This window comes from Bubalus kerabau, chromosome 23, assembly GCF_029407905.1.
Source record: "Bubalus kerabau isolate K-KA32 ecotype Philippines breed swamp buffalo chromosome 23, PCC_UOA_SB_1v2, whole genome shotgun sequence".
Lineage (NCBI taxonomy): Eukaryota > Metazoa > Chordata > Mammalia > Artiodactyla > Bovidae > Bubalus > Bubalus kerabau.
This window is the reverse complement of record NC_073646.1, coordinates 17,605,497-17,611,838: the sequence shown is the minus strand read 5'-3', so window position 1 is coordinate 17,611,838 and position 6,342 is coordinate 17,605,497. Positions and strand designations below refer to the sequence as shown.

At 47.0% G+C, this 6,342-nt stretch overlaps 1 long non-coding RNA gene across 3 annotated transcripts; it reads right to left on the bottom strand.

Moving 5' to 3' along the window:
• Positions 1 to 638: 638 nt before the first annotated feature.
• On the bottom strand, positions 639 to 4,793 carry LOC129637489 (uncharacterized). Of its 3 annotated transcripts, XR_008707496.1 has the most exons (5): positions 4,290 to 4,793; positions 3,908 to 4,021; positions 3,319 to 3,387; positions 2,893 to 3,133; positions 639 to 2,681 (listed from the first exon to the last, which is right to left on the bottom strand). It is a non-coding gene; the product is annotated as an uncharacterized LOC129637489 (long non-coding RNA). The 3 variants fall into 3 exon arrangements; XR_008707497.1 differs by lacking the exons at positions 3,908 to 4,021; positions 4,290 to 4,793 and having other exon boundaries at positions 2,893 to 3,119; positions 3,319 to 3,555; XR_008707495.1 differs by lacking the exons at positions 3,908 to 4,021; positions 4,290 to 4,793 and having other exon boundaries at positions 640 to 2,681; positions 3,319 to 3,555.
• Between the last annotated feature and the right edge of the window lie 1,549 nt (positions 4,794 to 6,342).

The following is a 6,342-nucleotide window of genomic DNA, read 5'->3' as shown; positions in this document are numbered from 1 at the left end:
GGGAGTGACTACCTGCTGTGAGTGCAGGACTTGCAGCACCAAAGATAAGACGGGGGAGGAATCTTGAGATTGTTGAGACCCTGGAGGGGCCTGGCCAACCAAGCCCCAGGCTTAGCAACACTCTAAGTTTTACAAGACAAAACAAACAGCATTAACATGAAACCAGGCTTGCAATTTGGTCACAGATTCATGATGAAATCAGTTTGCCTCCTGGGATTATAATCAGGAACCCCCTAACTGCAATCTTTAAAGTCTCACCCACAGAGTGGACACACCGTTTGGGACCTTTTCCCAGTTGGGACTCCAGATGTGTTGTGTCGAGGGACTTCGCAGCGTTGTTTGAGTCTGGATGTTGGTCAAAACCCAATTTGGTGATGTATCCTCTGCTTTCTCTTTTTTTTTTTTAATGTTAGTATATTGAAAGTAAGCCAGATAATTCTGTAATAAATATTTGTATTATTTATTTGTATAGAATAAGTGCCTTATTTTGTTAACAAATCCTTTGAACCTGAGACGAAAGTAAAAACTTTCGACAAAACAAGAGAAACCACTGGCTTTGTGGCATACTGAAAAGCAACATTATAACCAGTATTTCTCCACCCTGCTTGTGCATTAGAATCACTGGAGAAATCCCAATGTTTCAAGAAAAAAAAGTAATAAAATCCCAGTGCTGCACCCAGACCAAGTAAACTAGAATCCTTAGTGTGAGTTTCGGGCATCAGTGTTTTGTTTTTTTTTTTCCCAACTTCTCAGGGGATTTATAGGGGCAACCAGGTTGAGAACCATTAAAAGGCAATCTAGAAAGAACCCAGGAAGGGTAGACATTTTGTGAGTCTGCAGACTAGCTTCCACTTCTTCCTTAATCTTCTTCCTCCTCTCAAAGTGCAAGTTATAGTGAATTTTCTTGTGCTCTGAGTCATCAGTTAATACAAGTTGTTTTATTAGAACACTATTAAGATTGCTATTATTTCAGAAAGGAGAATGTTAGGACTGAAAAGGTTTTAAAATGTCACTGACTCCATCCCCTGTCTCATGATCCAATGCAAGAAGCAAACTATGAGCCACTGGCCAAATCTGGCCCACCACTTGGTTTTGTAAATAAAGTTTTATTGGTACATGGCCATGCCCATTTGTTTACGTGTTGTCTATGGCTGTGTCCCCACCATGACAGCAGACTTGAGTAACTGTGGCAGAGACCACCCTCCCCTCAAAGCCTAAACTAGTGGCTTATCTGGACTTTGACAGAGAAAGTTGGCTGATACCTGCTCTAGTGTAACCCAGAAATGGTCATCACTCCCTCTAAATTGCAAGAAAAGGCTGCTCAAACTTCCAGTGCCATCTGTTTGATGGAATTCACACAGCCAACTAGTTTAATAAGCCACTTTGTGCCTCAGGATCCCCATCTGAAAAATGTGTATAAGTGTCTTTCTTTGAAGTGCTGCCATGGGGCTTCAAGATTACACTCTTGCACATAAGACACCTAAGGAAGAAACTGGCACTCAGCAGAGACCTGCTGCTTGGGGAAGCAGAGCCTGAGGCTGTGCCAGTTTGCATGGGATTCAGTCCCAGTTTCTTCCACTGGATTCTCATAGCCTCTCAGTTTGTGTACAAGCCACCTCGGGGCCAGCTCCTGGGGAAGTAAATTCCTGCTTCTTCATCAAACCATTCCTAAATTGCCCTCGACTGAATCTGAGGCACAAGCACTGTGTTTGGTGTCCTAGATAAATGTTCAGAAGCTCCTCCACCCCTTCCAGGGGCCCCCTCCCTCTGAGGGTGAGACAGCCAAGTCTGAGAGTCACCGCGTTGTGAGGTTGCTGTTCAGCCGCTCAGTCGTGTCCGACTCTTTGGGACCCCATGAACTGTAGCACACCAGGCTTCTCTGTCTTCCGCTATCTCCCGGAGTTTACTCAAACTCATGTCCACTGAGTCAGTGATGCCATCCAACCATCTCATCCTCTGTCACTCCCTTCTCTTACCCTCAACCTTTCCCAGCATCAGGGTCTAATCCAATGAATCAGCTCTTCGCATCAGGTGGCCAAGGTATTGGAGCTTCAGCATCAGTCTTTCTGATGAATATTCAGGGCTGATTTCCTTTAGGATTGACTGGTTTGATCTCCTTGCTGCCCAAGGGACTCTCAAGAGTCTTCTCCAGCACCACAGTTCAAAAGCGTCAATTCTTAAGGAAATTAAATGGACAGTCTTCTTTAGGCTTCAGAGACAAAGCAGAGCAGGACTCTGACCTTGCTTCTAACCTGCCTGGGCACTGCCCTGAGTGTGACTGCTGTAGGAAGGCGGACCCCTTCCAGGGCCCGAAACTGGGCTCTTGTCTAACATTCGGAAATGAATTGTCCGAGGAGACACGTGTGCTGACAAAGTAAGAGATTTTATTGGGAAAGGGCACCCGGGTGGTGAGCAGTAGGGTAAGGGAACCCAGGAGAACTGCTCTGCTGTGTGGCTCGCAGTCTCGGGTTTTATGGTGATGGGATTAGTTTCCGGGTGGTCTTTGGCCAATCATTCTAATTCAGAGTCTTTCCTGGTGGCGCACGCATTGCTCAGCCAAGATGGATGCTAGCGAGAGGGATTCTGGGAAGTGGACGGATAACCGGTGTCTCCTTTCAACCTTTCCCAATCTCTTCCGGTTGGTGTTGGCTTATTAGTTCCGTATTTCTTATCAGGATCTCCTGTCATAAAAAAACTCACGCAAATGGTTACTATGGTGCCTGGCCAGGGTGGGCAGTTTCAATCAATGTGCTTCCCCTAACATGACTGCTGTAACTGCAAGAAGATAGGGGGCAAATCTTGAAATTGTTGAGCCCCTGCAGGGCCCCTGGTCAACCAAGCCCCAGGCTTAACAGCATGCCAAGTTTTACAAGACAAAACAAACAGCATTACCATGAAACCAGGGCTTCAATTTGCTGACAGATTGATGATGGTATCAGTTTCCATCCTGGGATTATAAGTGAGAACCCCAGAACTGCAATTTTTGAAGTCTCACCCATGGACGCGCAGCCTGGGACCTTTTCTGGGACTCCAGATGTGCTGTGTCATGGGACTTCCCAGCGCCGTTTGAGTCTGGATGTTGGTCAAAACCCGACTTGGTGATGTATCCTCTACTGTTTCTATTGAAAATAAGCTAGATAATTCTCTAATAAATATTAGTATTATTTATTTGTATAGAATGAGTGGCTTATTTTGTTAACAAATCCTTTGAACCTGAGACGAAAGTGAAAACTTTCTGCAAAACACACATCTAAGTCCAGATGAATGGACATAGAGGGTTCCGAGGTCATAAGACTCAAGGCCTTGCTTCGGACTTACCATGTGTGTACATGCAAATCTTGGCAAATGGAGATGGATTAGTTAGGTTTGGGGGCCAACAATCGCTGCCTGAAAGAAGCAAAAACTTAGGGAAAGTATACGGACTATCTCACAGGAAGGAATGAAAAATGGGAGAACCAGGACTTGAAAAGGACAGGAACAGGCTCAGTGAGGTAGACAGGATTCTAAGGACGACCCTCAGTGGATCCTCACCCTTGTATAATCTCCCACCAACCTTTTAAATGTGGGTGGGATCTGTGAATTTGATGAGACAGCACATCGATGCTGACATTAGTTATTTGGCAAAATTGATTTTTGCAGATGTAATTAAGGCTACTAATCTGTACTCTGGGTTCATAAAAAGGGAGATTTTCCAGGTGGGCCTAATCTAATCACATGAGCTCTTTGAAAGCAGAGTTTTCTCTGGCTGGTAGCAGAAATCAGAGAGACTCTCTCCCAGTGCAAGAAATATTTGGAGCCCCATTGCTGGCTTCAGAGAAGGAGGGGTGCTCAGAAGTGAGCATGGCCCCAGCTAATGGCCAGCAGGAGGCCAGGGTACAGACACAGGGCATTGGATTATCCCACCCACCTGAATGTGCTTCACCAGGGCCTCCAGAAAAAACCCAGCCCAGCCGGCACCTTAATTTCAACCTTGTGAGACTCTAAGCAGTGAATCCAGCCAAGCCTGCCTGACTCCTCTGACCTGCAGAAACATGAGATAATAAATAGATGTTGATTTGTCTTTGTTTTTTGTTCATAGATAATGATTTTCCTGCCATCTTTGATGTAACTTAAAATTTATATTATTATTACATATTTTATCACAGTTATTTTTAAACACAGTTTGAAAAAACAGAGTACCAATTTTCGATGCTGCATGACAAATGACCACAATTGTCGTGGCCTAAGTCAAAACAAACGTGTTATCTCAGCTCCTGTGGTTCAGAAGTCCACACCTGGCTGAGTCTCACCTGGCTGAAGTCAAGGTCCCACCTGAGGCTCGGGTCCTCTTCCAAGCTTTATTGGTTGTTGACAGAGCTTGTAGCTGTAGGTCTGAGGCCCTCAGCTCCTGAAGGCTCCCACTGCTCTCTAACACATGGCCATCTCCACACATGGCAGCTGGCTTCTTCAGGGTCAACTGGGTAACAACAGTGAGGCTTGAATTTCTTGACCTGTCTCTGACCACTAGACCCAGATTCTAAGGGTTCCTGTAATTAATTCAGACCCACTCAGGATAATATCCCTTTTGATTAACTTAAAGTCAACAGATTTTAGGGACTTCAATTATTGATACATTGACAAAATCCTTTCACCTTTGCCATTACAATGGAACTGAATCAGTGATGGCCCAAGTATTCACAAGGTACACCCACACTCAAGGGGAGGGGGTTGTACCGGGAATGTACACCAGGGGACGCCAGTGCCAAATTTATTGAGCCTTTAGTATATACCGGGAGCTTCCCTGGGGGCTCAGACGGTAAAAGCGTCTGTTTGCAGTGCGGGAGACGGGGGTTCGATCCCTGGGTGGAGAAGATCCCCTGGAGAAGGAAATGACAACCCACTTCAGTACTCTTGCCTGGAAAATTCCATGGATGGAGGAGCCTCGTAGGCTCCGGTCCATGGGGTCGCAAAGAGTCGGACACGACTGAGTGACTTCACTTTCACCTTTCACTTTACTATATACCAGTCTCTCTGCTGCCGCTGCTGCTGCTAAGTCGCTTCAGTCGTGTCCAACTCTGTGTGACCCCGTAGACAGCAGCCCACCAGGCTCCCCCCGTCCCTGGGATTCTCCAGGCAAGAATACTGGAGTGGGTTGCCACCTCCTCCTCCAATGCATGAAGGTGAAAAGTGAAAGTGAAGTCGCTCAGTCGTGTCCGACTCTGTGCGACCCCATGGACTGCAGCCTACCAGGCTCCTCCGCCTATGGGATTTTCCAGGCAAGAGTACTGGAGTGGGGTGCCATTGCCTTCTCCTCTACAAACTGCTTTATTGTACTCATTTAATCCACACATCAGTCCCGTGAAGGAGGGGCTATTTCTGTCCCCAATGTATACCTGAGCAAGACGGGGCACCAAGTGGTTAAGAGACTGGGGTCACACAAATAAGTGAGGGGCAGAGCAAGGGTTCAGGCCCCCATATGGGCCTCTCCTATTTCTCTCTGTGTCTCTGTGTTTGTGTCTCTCTATGCTCATGTGCATGTCTGTGTGTGTCCTTTTCTTTGTGTGTGTTTCTCCCCCTCTCTCTTTCTTACACTTACACACACACACACACATACCCCACCTCTCCTCAGGCCTTTCCTCCCTCCATCTTTTTGTGAATATTTGCTTTCAGAGAGTAGTTTGGAAGGATGTGAAGGGATGAGGAAGTTTAACTAGAAAAAGGGCTAGGGAGCTTGTAAAGCCAGATCTTATCAATTGCTCCCAATTACTGAGCACACACAGTGTTCCAGGTGCCGTGCTAAGCTAAGCGCATTATGTGCATCATTGCAGTCATCCTTCCAGCAAGCCCAGTTGCTAGTATATCCATTTGACTGACAAGGAAAGGGAGGCTCAGAGAGCTTCAGCTGTTTGCCCACGGTTACACAGTAAGTGACCTGATCAGGATGCCCACGTCACATCAGCTCAACCAGCTGCTAGCTTTCCCCTGCTCCGTACCTCCCTTCCACTGCCTGAAATCTCTGCTCACCTAAAAGGAGAGCAAGAGGCAGCAGAAGGCCCTGCCTCTCCCTCTCTCTCCCTGCCTCCCAGGCCCACAGCTCTCTTGCTCTGTTTTGCATTCATGACAACATCAATCTTGTTCCAACCCCAGAGCCCATGAGCCCCCCCTGGGCTGGCAGTCTCTGAGTCACTGCACACTGGCAGACGATGCTAAACTAATTTCCCAGCATCTTTGGGAGGATTTGGTTTCTGTCTCCCCAGCTAAGAGCCACGCAGACGGTGACAGCAGGCTGGCAGGACCCAGGGGCTCCCTGCCTGGTCTGGGAGAGCCCAGACTGAGATGTGATAAAATCCTGATTAGCAAAGT